The 11959-nt window shown below is 42.8% G+C and overlaps 1 pseudogene; it reads left to right on the top strand.

Moving 5' to 3' along the window:
- Nucleotides 1-2475: 2475 nt before the first annotated feature.
- On the top strand, nt 2476-3495 carry LOC127292825 (uncharacterized; annotated as a pseudogene).
- The last annotated feature ends 8464 nt before the right edge of the window (nt 3496-11959 follow it).

Below are 11959 nucleotides of genomic sequence, written 5' to 3'. Positions count from 1 at the left end.
TCGCTGGTTGATTTTTGTATCAATTCTGGACGATGCTTGAGTTGTACCACAAATACTAAACTTGGATTTTTTTAATAAATGGCCGTGTTCATCATCATGATGCAGAAGCCGGGGTGATACTCCCCATTTCGAAAAAATGTCCTGTATGGCTTGAGATCGTTACAATCCAGATATAAGCCAAATCTTTAAGTGAAACTCTTCCTCTAGATAAAATGAGTTTGCAATTTTTTTTCCGGACGAACTCATTATTTCTATAATATGAAAAAAGTTAATCTAGATCACTTAAAGTCGACTTGTTTGCACTCGTAGATAGAAGTAAACAATATCTCACCTTTTTTTTCTTGTTTGACTTGGAAAATAGTGATAATATCTCAGATGCATTCTTGTACTACCACCATGATTACATAAGCAAGCCGCCATGACCTAATGCATGTTCGACGATCGCCTTTAACTATGTCCACCAACAATGCCGTGTCAAATGCTTGTTGGGCAAGGGCAAAAGTCAGCCAGTTGCATGCCACTTTCTGCCTCAATCGAGAGCAGGATAGATCAGCACGAGGTGGACATTTCGTTAAGTAACATCCCTTGAGACAAAACTGTAATAACCAAGTAAAGTAACAATCTCTTACATAAGAAGTTCTATGAAGCAACTGTCATCGTCAAATACACCTGAATGGATAAACGTGCTGGTCTGTGTTATCTTCTCACGGGAGACTTGCAGATTACAATGGCATCATTGTGATCAATCGACGATCATGGTAGCGGGGGTTACACTGTTTATCTTTCTGTAGTATGATGCAAGCTAACCTCGGCATGCAGAGATCACTTTTGCGGTCCAGCTGCACTTACTACACACGTTGCAATGAGTTCTTTGGCCTAGCAGTATTATATTCAGGGTACCGTGGTATTATATTTTTCTAATTTAATTGAATGGCAATATTCTTATTTTTAAATCAAAGTTGGCGTATATTAGGTAAACTGAACATTTATATACAATTAGACAGTGGGTAACTGAACATACAAACACATAATAAAACAATATAAAGAGGAAAACACAACCAAGGCCAAACAGCTCAAAATGCTCACCAAAACTGCAGTCAAATTTGTCGTTGTTGCACTGCCATGGCTCTTGTGGCGATGGACAACATCGATAATTTTAGCCAAGGAAGTACCCGCTAAAGACATCCACTTGTCTAAACCTCCCAAAATAGTCACTGTAGTAGACCAAAACGTACGGTGGAGATTGGCCATAGCGCTAAGCATCACAGCGTGGTCACTGCCCGATCAAGGCAGGTAGCCATGCCAGCATTGGTGGACTAACCTGAACTTAGTTGCTCAAAAAGGCTCAAGAGAAAGAGTTGTTGAAGTAAGATGATGTTTGTCGCAAAGACATCTATGAAGCCACAACGGCAAACAACAACATGAATCATCCTATCATTTATGAAGACTAGCAGGGATAAAAACTCAAACTCCTAAGCACTAGCCAGCATCAAGACATGATTAGAGCTCGTAGAATTTTATTCGAGACAACGTTGTCACTTGCCATCGAAATGTTGTGCGTAGACTTGGATGCTTAAGTGAAACTTGGAACATTGTAAAAATAAGGACCAAGACCCAACCAACAACACTCTAAACATAGGGAAAGAGACGAGAATCCTCTCCTTACCGTACTAGGGTGCTAGAGTCGCAATTAGAGTCGGAAGGGAGTGGTGATTAGATATGGAGGGTGGCGGCTAGGGTGAGAGCGTGCACCACCTATTGAATGTCAACATTTTTTTTCGGTTTCTAGCAAAGCACTAGCTAGTATTATATGTGGTTGGCCTTATAGTTCAGTAACTTATTTTCCACGGGTAAATAAAGGAAACTATTGCAAGATTCACCTTATCATCCTTTAGCTTTTAGCTATTTTGGCCTTTTCAACTTACATTTCATTTTTTCGGAGTTCCAAAAGATCGGGTTTAAAGTTTTTTGTTTGAGCTAATACTTTCTTCTGCCATAGTAAAAGTATTTTGGAGTAAAAGGCCTGGATGGAGCTAGTCGCCTCATTTAGGGGTTGTCACTTGCCTCGAATATCTTTATTATATAATACTTTCTTTCTGATGAATAAGACAATATTTAGGCAAAAGTCAAAGTTTACAGAGCTTGATAAAATATAAAGAAGAAAATATAAACATCACAAATATATTATAAACTATTTTTACAAAGAATCTACTAATATTGATTGGATATTATAAATGTTCATATTTTGTCTATAACATATATTGGTCAAATTTTGAGAATATTGACTTTTCACTAAATTTATGTGTTACTTATTAGAACGGATGTACTATTCTACTACTAACAAATTTTGGTTATGTACAAAGTTCGTTTCTCATTTCGGGCGTGCCTTTTCTGGCTTCCAGCCCAAAAATTGGGCCCCGGGCATGGCCTGCAAATAGCTGATCTACCCACCAAGTCGATATATAATTGCAGTAGCTGGCTAGATGCCAGTGACACTGCACTGCAGCCTCTCCTTCTGAAGTGGCAGGCAGCTTCTTCCGTTCCTTCCTTTCTAGCACGCTCACTTTCTCTCTGAAGCTTCTCTCTGATTGGGTAGCTAGCTAGAGATCAGTGTAGTTCTGGCCATGGCGAGCATCAAGTGCAAGGAGGAGGAGGAGCCGGGACACCAGAGCATGAAGCCGCAGCAACAGCAGGGGAGCTCCAAGCTCTACTCCAAGATGCTCTCCAAGGAGGCCGCGGCGACGCTCGCCGTGCCGGTGCCGTCCTTCCGGGTGTACTACGGCGTCGCCTCGGCGGGCTCCGTGCCTTTCCTGTGGGAGTCGCAGCCAGGCACGCCCAAGAACTCGCCCTCAACCGCCGCGCTCCCGCCGCTCACCCCACCTCCATCCTACTACGCCTCCGGCGGCAAGGGCGGCAAGATGGGCGCTTCCGCCTCCGGGTCCGGGAGGCGCTGGCCAGGCGGCGTCATGGCCCTCCTCCGGAGGCCACGGCGCAGGACATCGCCGTGCTCATCCTCCCTGTCCTGGTCGTCGTCGTCGTCGACGGCATCGTCCATGTCTCCGGTGTTTACGGTGCAGTCCTCGCCCGCCGCACGGGGCTCCCACCGGCGAGCGTTCTCGGCCGGCGACATCTTCGAGGACGCGGTGGCGCCGGCGAGGTGCTTCGGGATGGAGAGGGAGTGCGAGAGGGGGATGGTGAAGGGCTGCGGCGTTGCGGTGGCCGTCCGGAATGCGTTGGCCACCATCGTCGGCCACAAGTCCGGTGGCCGAGCCACCAGCGCGGCGGCATAGAGACGTGGCTACACTGTATGTAGCAGTATGTTATGTTTAATTTTCTGAATACCCGAGGTGTGGTTTGCATTGTGTGCTAGTAGTATAATGTACTTAACCTGAGTTACGTGTCATTTCTGTTCAGAGTCATGCTTGATAAACACAAGAGAATTGTAAACATAACGAGTAATATTATGTGGTGCTGTATATTATGTGCAACCGTGTATACCCGTTTGTATACGATCAATTTGGTCGTGTTCAGTGCTGAAAACATGTGTTCTTGTTCTCCAAACTAAGAATGAGGTGTTGCAAACGAGATCTACAAACTAATTCCCTCCCTGCAGTAATTTACTGTTATTTTATCATGAGGTTTCTCACATGGTTTATACATTATAAGTGTCTGTATTTCATCTTTACCAGAACCATTTTAGTAGTATTTGAACATTTTAGATAAATTCTGATGGCTAGAATAAGAATTTAGAGATGTTCAGAACTTTGAAATATGACGATCCAATACTTGGATTTCAACCCATGCGTCATTATAAGAAAACCTTCATCTGTGGCTAGCAACTTGTGAGTGAGATGTTTTTTATTTGCTATAATTCTACCTAATCTACAGGACCAACGGGGCCATTAATGAAACTTAGGAGAAAATTAAGCACGAATCTAAGGGTCGATCGGATCCCATGTCTCGCGCTCATGGTTCATATATATCTCTGTCACAAGTCTGCACACACATTTGTTTATCTGTTCTCTCCAACTCGAACATTAATTGAGAAATGCAAATGGTGGCCGCACATGACTAATTTAAGATCCTCGCACACTGTACTTTGGCCGCAGTTTAATGGGTCTCTGATGATCCTGACAAGAGAGAGAGCTTGTTTACCCGGTCCAACGTCCCTGGTTGATGGTACCAACAAGAGGACAGTAGTGGTTAAGCTGCGCTGATTCTTTTGCATTTTGAACTCTGAAAAATAAAGGTGAAGAAGAGGAGACTAGCTCGTTTCTTGAGGTTGATGTCACTTTTAGCTCACAGGTCTTGACATACTATCGTGCATGGTATATGTTAGATTATGCCTATCATGTGGCTATCAGGGCAGTTATGTTCTTTGCGTGATGCTGGCCTAGCTATTTGACTTGCACTTTGTTGAAGTTTATCCCCACGGTCACTTTCGCACGCAATATCTCTCACACTTCTTACCAGATTGGTTTAGGTCTACGTGCCCAGTTCCATTCATTCACACCACTTTGATTGAAATAATGGCTAAGAATGTGAATCGAACTATGAAAATGTTCTAAGAAGCACTAACAGTTCCTCGGTGAAAAGAAATACTTTAGAGATGAACCCGTTGCCTACTTGCCTTGCTCATTTTCATTTTTTAGATTTGGTGCACATGGGCACCAGTGATCTCGATTTTTTTAAAAAATTCAAAAATCATATTTTTGAGTTTCAAAAAATTCTGCAAAAAATCTGCACATAGTCAATGATGTATCCCACAAACGTGCAAAAAAACAATTTCAAATACTTAATATTTTGAGCTACACAAAAATGACAAAATTGTAGATCTGAGTAGTCATTTTCAAATCTTCAAAACATATCAGATTTTGTCATTTTTATCTAGCTCAAAATAAAAAGAATTTCGAATTGGGATTTTGCATGATTGTGGAATGTATCAATGACAGTCTTCAGAATTATTTTCATGATTTTTATAACTTGTAAAAATATTTTTAAATTTTTCTTAACATAGCGAGAGCACTGGAGCTCGGGAGCTAAAAACACTTTTCGGTGAAACGGTTTATATCATGTACACAACTTTCTCCATTGCAAGAGGTACTCAAGGAGCAGAGCATCAACCATCAAGGGCACTTGCTAGCCAGCTACCTACCCCTGGGGGCTCCATGTCCATATTGCTGCCATACAATTCTGCAGGTTGCTTTGCTCCATATGAGAGGCATCAAGTTGTTGAAGAAACAGCAGGGAAAGACACTGAAGTTATTGCTGTTGGAGGACCAGCCCATCATCTGTGATGAAGAAGAGCAACACATTACACATGCATGGACCCATGGTTCAGAATTTACTCCATGCAGGGGTGATAATTTATAAATTAGCTGAAAATTTCAATGGCTGAACAAGGCAATCTTAGCTAGAAATATATATATTAATCAGCCTGGAAAGCACTAAGTTTATCGCTAACAATCAAAAATTTGTAGGTCCAGAATTTTAGCTACGCGCCTTTGCAAAAATGATTTCATCAAATTTGCATGTTGGGAACAATGTGGAAGTCAGGAAACTTAGGTTGATACTTGAAGTTTCCTGCATATACTTAACAATCAATTAATCAGGTAGAAAGTGCTCATTGAGTGCTAAGACAGATAACCACTGCCCTGGATCATAAGGAAAGTTCCTCTTTGTAGGTGCCTTTCAATTCATACATTAGATAGGCTTGAGACTAGGTCATCTGAGAAATTTATATATAGAAAGTTGAGGTCCTTTTTACATGGACATGCATGTTGGCAGCTAACATCTATAAGCTACAGTCATTTAGCAGTTTGTATTTTGTTTTTTTTGAAACGAGAGCAGTTTGCATTCTGATGTGCCTCAGCTCCGACTCTGTCAAATGAAGTAGGTATGTTGCATGTGTAATCCTCAGCGTAAATTATTCTACATCTGTACCTAATCCCTAGTTGAAGAGTCATTTACAGATCATAACAAGGAAATATGAGCAGCAACTTGCCAAATTAGGTTTTGCCGTTTTGTGTTGTCCATTTCAAACAGAAAAGATCCTAAATGTGACCGCAACCATAGTATTCCTAGATGCCGGCCCACAGGACAATCTCATAGACGAGAGAAGTCAAGGTTGTACCATACACACTTTATGTCCTTTGTATTTTTCATTGATAGTGAAGCTCACGGCTAGTCAGAGATTAAAGCTCAGGCTTACCGGAAAACTGTGCAAAACGACATTGATCAGCAACCGATGTGTGTGTGCTAACAGCAGCCCGGTTCCTAATCTCCAATATTCTGATGGACATATTGTAGCTGCAAAGGTTGTTTCAGCAGCCCATAGGAGTTGTTGCTTTCACAGGCTATGCATGCCATGCCATGCAATTTTGCAAGTACAATGCCGGTTGCTGGAAAGTTTCATTCAGCCGCGACATGTTTACAATGTGCTGCTGCAATCTGCAAATTTGATGTAAATAAATGTATAGAATGCAGTCGGGTAAAAATTTCTAGCTAACAGTTTTTTAACACAGAAAATTCAGTCCATGTGTCCTTCTTTTCTTTTTAACCAGAAATTAATGTCCATGCGATCTTGGTCATGTGATGCCCAAAATATTAGCACTGATCTCCAGCTGCTTCTAGACTTCTCGTAGACTGAACGGCTGAGTTGGATGACTAATTGTGGCGTGTGTTGCAGACTTGCCATATGTAGGCCACCATCCCAGTTACCAGCACAATTTGTCGATCAGGTACCAGAGCATGTGTTACTTTCAGGGACCAAAAGTTCAGTTACGCAACAAATCTTTTTTGTGGTTTTTAATTGACAATACACTCAGAGCTAGCAACAAATGCCTTTTGCTTTGCAAAAGGAGGAGACAGATCAGTTTTTTCCCAGATTTTTTATTGAAAAGGAGGAGATTGTAGTTACACACAGACAATATATGTATCTTGTTATCCTCTCCGTGATGTTGCACTCACAACCACAAGTTCCTTTTATAAAACCAGTGATACATATGCATCTTCTGGGCAGGACATGAGGACAGGGAAACGTGGAACTGTGACGCCTCAACTGAAGATCTACACTATACTTCAATTCACTGTCCAATATTTCCATTTCGATGCAAGAAAGGTGGAACCATTCCAACAAAAGAAGATTCTAGGTACAGAGAATGGTTATTCAGAGGATTTGTTACTAGTTGAAATCTGACATGTTTGTCTGTTGCTACTTGCTAAACCAGGAAGTGGGCATGTCGAAAAATAGAAGTGCCACCAGAGGAAGTGATACCCTCTTTCACCTACAACCCCGTCATTAAGTAGCAGTAGTAGTTTGGTTGAAGCTCATTTCGAGAAACATGTGTTCCCATTCTCTCCTTTTTTTTTGCATCTTCTTCGCTTCTTTTCTTTTGGTAGCCTTGCTACATTCTTGTATGCTCCCGTCTTCTCGATGGTTTTCTTCTAATATACAAAGACAAGATGCTTCGGTATGTGTTCGAGAAAAAAAAAAGTGCCTCGTCTGAAATTGAACATTTCAACAAATTAATCAAGTTTATGCACACTTTATTCGACTCTGAACCTGCTTATAGTTTATAGCACATTCAGTTCTTCTGAGCCTGCCTAAATTCTTCAGCGGAACACTGAAACCTGGCTAAACTGAACTACATGACATCTTTTAGAATGCAAAACCAGTAAGTGTGCATCCCAAGGCATTTTGGATATGCCATGTCAGTATCTCAAGAGAAAAGAACATGCCACGTTTAGAAACTAGCTAGAGGCTAGAAGACTCTGGAGTCAAGACTGGAGCAATTTCTTTCTTTATATGTCAACTAGATCTGGCAAGGAACACAATGAAAGAAGCATGTGAGGAAAAAGATGGTCGAATTGACTCACAAAGAACATATATAGCTAGCGGAGAGAAAGAGAGCTTGCATTCATGATGATCCAGACCAACCATCTTGACTAGGGGCAACGCCAGATGCACATGGGAGTGCTATCATCACAAATCTGTGTGTCTCTTGGCTAGCTAGCTCTTGCTATACACGTCAGCTGCTGTCTATCGAGATCGACCATAGTGGCACAGTGCACACAGAACCATGTGTCGGATATCTGGTGTCGGTGACGACCATAAAAATTAGGCAGGGGCACCATTCACAAATACTCGCGCTCCTGATCAAGATTCGTGCCACCGTATGTGTTCACACATGCATGTGCACTACAGGAATGGCGATGTACGCCGAGGGTCGTGGCATACGCCGACGGCCAGGGCCGTCGGCGTATGGCCCGGCACGGCCAGCTAGCGAGTCTCACCCTCGGCGTATCGTTGCCGTCGGCGTAGCGAAGTCTACGCCGAGGGCAGCCCTCGGCATATGTTTGGCCCTAGGCGTAGACAGGGCTACGCCGACGGCCACCCTCGACGTAGACTATTTGTCAAATTTGTCTAATTTTGTAAAAATCATAACTAATTCATATGATGTCAGAAATATACGTATAAGGTATCAAAATGTTCAGAAAAACATCCTCTATCCGTTTATGCCAAAATCATGCATATTTGAATCATGTATATCATGTTAATATAGTAACAATTCAAACACTTTCTTATATGTCATCGGGTTCCCGTTTTGGCCAGATGGCGATTTAAACGAAGTCAGAAAATCCCGCGGATCCGCATGGCGTCATTTTATGTGTCCTAGTAACCACTCCAAAAGACGGAATTGGGATACGGCAGTTATTTTGGAACACCCTTCACAAACAAGACTATCAAGTCCGGAGTTTTATGACTTTTAGGGGAAATGAGTAGGAAACGGTCTGTGATACCGCATAGTTTGTCGGAACAAGACCATATTTGGCACGTGCGTGGTCCCTGGGATGGGAAACAATGCCCCGGCAGCGGATTTCCAATCCGACCCATGGCCGATGGGTTTTTCATTTTCGGGGTGCTAAAACGGTTTTTTTTGTGAACCAGCTACATGAGGCGTATTTTTGTATTGCGCGAGACCTCCGCGTAGTAGTAGGACACCGCCTCCGCACCACATATCATATGTCATATGTGCGTGCTAGCTATCTGGGAATCCCTGCGGCTTCCTGATGTGTCCCGCTGAATCCGCTGGAAAGTGACCGGATTTGAACTAGGGGTACACTTTCCATCGCTCAATAAATTTTGGCAAAAATGTTTTTAGGTCTACAACTCATCACTTTATGTGCTAAATTTTTTCCGTTTAGCACGATGGTGAACAGGTGCACCAGCGCGCCCGGTACGGCCATACCGCATCTCTGTGGGGGCCCGTTTTGGCCGGATGGCAATTTAAACTAAGTTAGAAAATCCCATGGAGCCGCATGGCGTCATTTTATGTGTCCTAGTAACCACTCCAAAAGACGGAATTAGGATACAACAATTATTTTGGAAAACCCTTCACAAATAGAGCTATCACGTCCGGAGTTCTATGGCTTTTAGGGCAAATGAGTAGGAAACGGTCCGTGACACCGCATAGTTTGTCGGAACGAGGCCATATTTGGCAAGTGCGTGGTCCCTGGGATGGGAAGCAATGCCTCGGAAGCGGATTTCCAATCCGACCCATGGCCGATGATTTTTTCATTTTCGGGGTGCCAAAACGGTTTTTTTTTTGTGAACCAGCTACATGGGGCGTATTTTTGTATTGCGCGAGACCTCCGTGTACTAGTAGGACACCGCCTCCGCACCACATATCACATGCCATATGTGCGTGCTAGCTATCTGGAAATCCCTGCGGTTTCCTGCTGTGTCCCGCCGAATCCGTTGGAAAGTGACCGGATTTGAACTAGGGGTACACTTTCCGTCGCTCAATAAATTCCGGGAAAAATATTTTTAGGTCTACAACACATCAATTTATGTGCTAAATTTTTTCCGTTTAGCGCGATGGTGAACGGGTGCAGCAGCGCGCCCGGTACGGCCATACCGCATCTCCGTGGGGGCCCGTTTTGGCCGGATGGCAATTTAAACTAAGTTAGAAAATCCCTTGGAGCCGCATGGCGTCATTTTATGTGTCCTAGTAACCACTCCAAAAATTGGAATTAGGATACGGCAATTATTTTGGAAAACCCTTCACAAACAGAGCTATCACGTCCGGAGTTCTATGGATTTTAGGGCAAATGAGTAGGAAACGGCCTGTGACACCGCATAGTTTGTCGGAACGAGGCCATATTTGGCACATGCGTGGTCCCTGGGAAGGAAGGCATGGCCCCGGGAGCGGATTTCCAATCCGACCCATGGACGATGGTTTTTTCATTTTCGGGGTGCCAAAACGAGTTTTTTTTGTGAAGCAGCTACATGAGGCGTATTTTAGTATTGCGCGAGACCTCCGCGTAGTGGTAGGACACCGCCTCCGCACCACATATCACATGCCATATGTGCGTACTAGCTATCTGGAAATCCCTGCGGCTTCCTGCGGTGTCCCGCCGAATCCGCTGGAAACTGACCGGATTTGAACTAGGGGTACACTTTCCGTCGCTCAATAAATTCCGCGAAAAATGTTTTTAGGTCTATAACACATCACTTTATGTGATAATTTTTTTTCCGTTTAGCATGTTGGCGAATGGTGCACCAGCGCGTCCGGTACGGCCATTTCGCATCTCCCGAGGGGGCCGTTTTGGCCAGATGGCAAGCTGGACGTCATATTTGGATTACTCTAATTTTTAGGTTCAAATGATGATATGGATGTTATATTTAGATTCCTCTCATTTTTCTGATCGATTTAGACATATTATTTGTGGAATTTCAGTTTTTCGATTTAAAGATATTAATTATTCCATATTAAATAGAAAAAAACCAAAAAATAAAATTATTTTATTGTTATTTGAATTCAATATTATTATTCATTGTTACTTATATATTCATTGTTGTTTACTTAAGTAATTTTTTGGAATTCAAAAATAAAGAGTTGTGACATCACGGTCCAAGGGTTAATAGGGTTGATAGACTATTATTATCAGTAAGGTGTCAATTCTTTAAGGGAAGCTCATCCGAATGGAACCAAGAAGTTAAGCGTGCTGAGGTTGGAGTAGTGTGAGGATGGGTGACCGGCTGGGAAGTTTAACCATGATTGTAATTTGACCTAGGATTAAGTGTACTTAGAGTTAAAAGTGTATGGGTGAAAGATAAACAAGTAAAAAAAAGAAAAAAAAGTTGGTGTAAAAAAAATTAAAATTTGAAAATTTTTAAAACTCTATGCCGACGGCAAAGCCCTCGGCATATAAAAAAATTTATTTTTTTGAATTTATTTATTTTTTATTTTTTTTGGAAAAATGAAAATTCAAATTTTTAAAATTTGTATGCCGACGGTTTTGCCGTCGGCGTAGCGTGCTACGCCGAGGGCCGGGCTACGCCGACGGCAATATTGTCTATGCCGAGGGACCTAAACGCCGACGCCATACGCCGAGGGCTGCCGTCGGCGTAGCCTATGCCGAGGGCCAGGCGTGGCTACGCCGAGGGCAGCTGGCCGTCGGCGTATGCGTCCATTCCTGTAGTGGTGGGTTCATTGCACTGCCCACTCCCGACCATTTTATCTGTTCAAAAGCATTCTAATTAAAAATCCTCTCAAAACAAAACTGATGTTTCTACTCTAATACTCTGCACGATGCCCTTCTTTTTCTTGGAAAAGGAAGAAATTCTGCACGGTTGAATAAGCACAATTCATATTGTCCGACGACTTCATTTGAGCGACCAGGTAAATTGGAACCCATCTCTCTGCCTCCTCTCCCGTCACTATGGAGAGGGGGCTAGGACCCGAGACCAACACACCGATGTAATTAGGTCCTTAAATTTACTGTTTGGTTAGCCGGCAACGATGTTATAGTGGCAATGAGACGTTGTTCCACACAAGAATAAAGTTTCTCCAACTCCTCGTCCACCTCATCGGCGGAGATTTCATCGATGATCTTTAGGAGGAGTCGTAGCTCATTTGGAGTAGTTATGCGGATCAGAAGCCGTGGTTATGCG

Source organism: Lolium perenne, chromosome 1 (assembly GCF_019359855.2).
Source record: "Lolium perenne isolate Kyuss_39 chromosome 1, Kyuss_2.0, whole genome shotgun sequence".
Lineage (NCBI taxonomy): Eukaryota > Viridiplantae > Streptophyta > Magnoliopsida > Poales > Poaceae > Lolium > Lolium perenne.
Note: the sequence above shows the minus strand (reverse complement) of the source record. Positions and strands in the feature narration are given on the sequence as shown.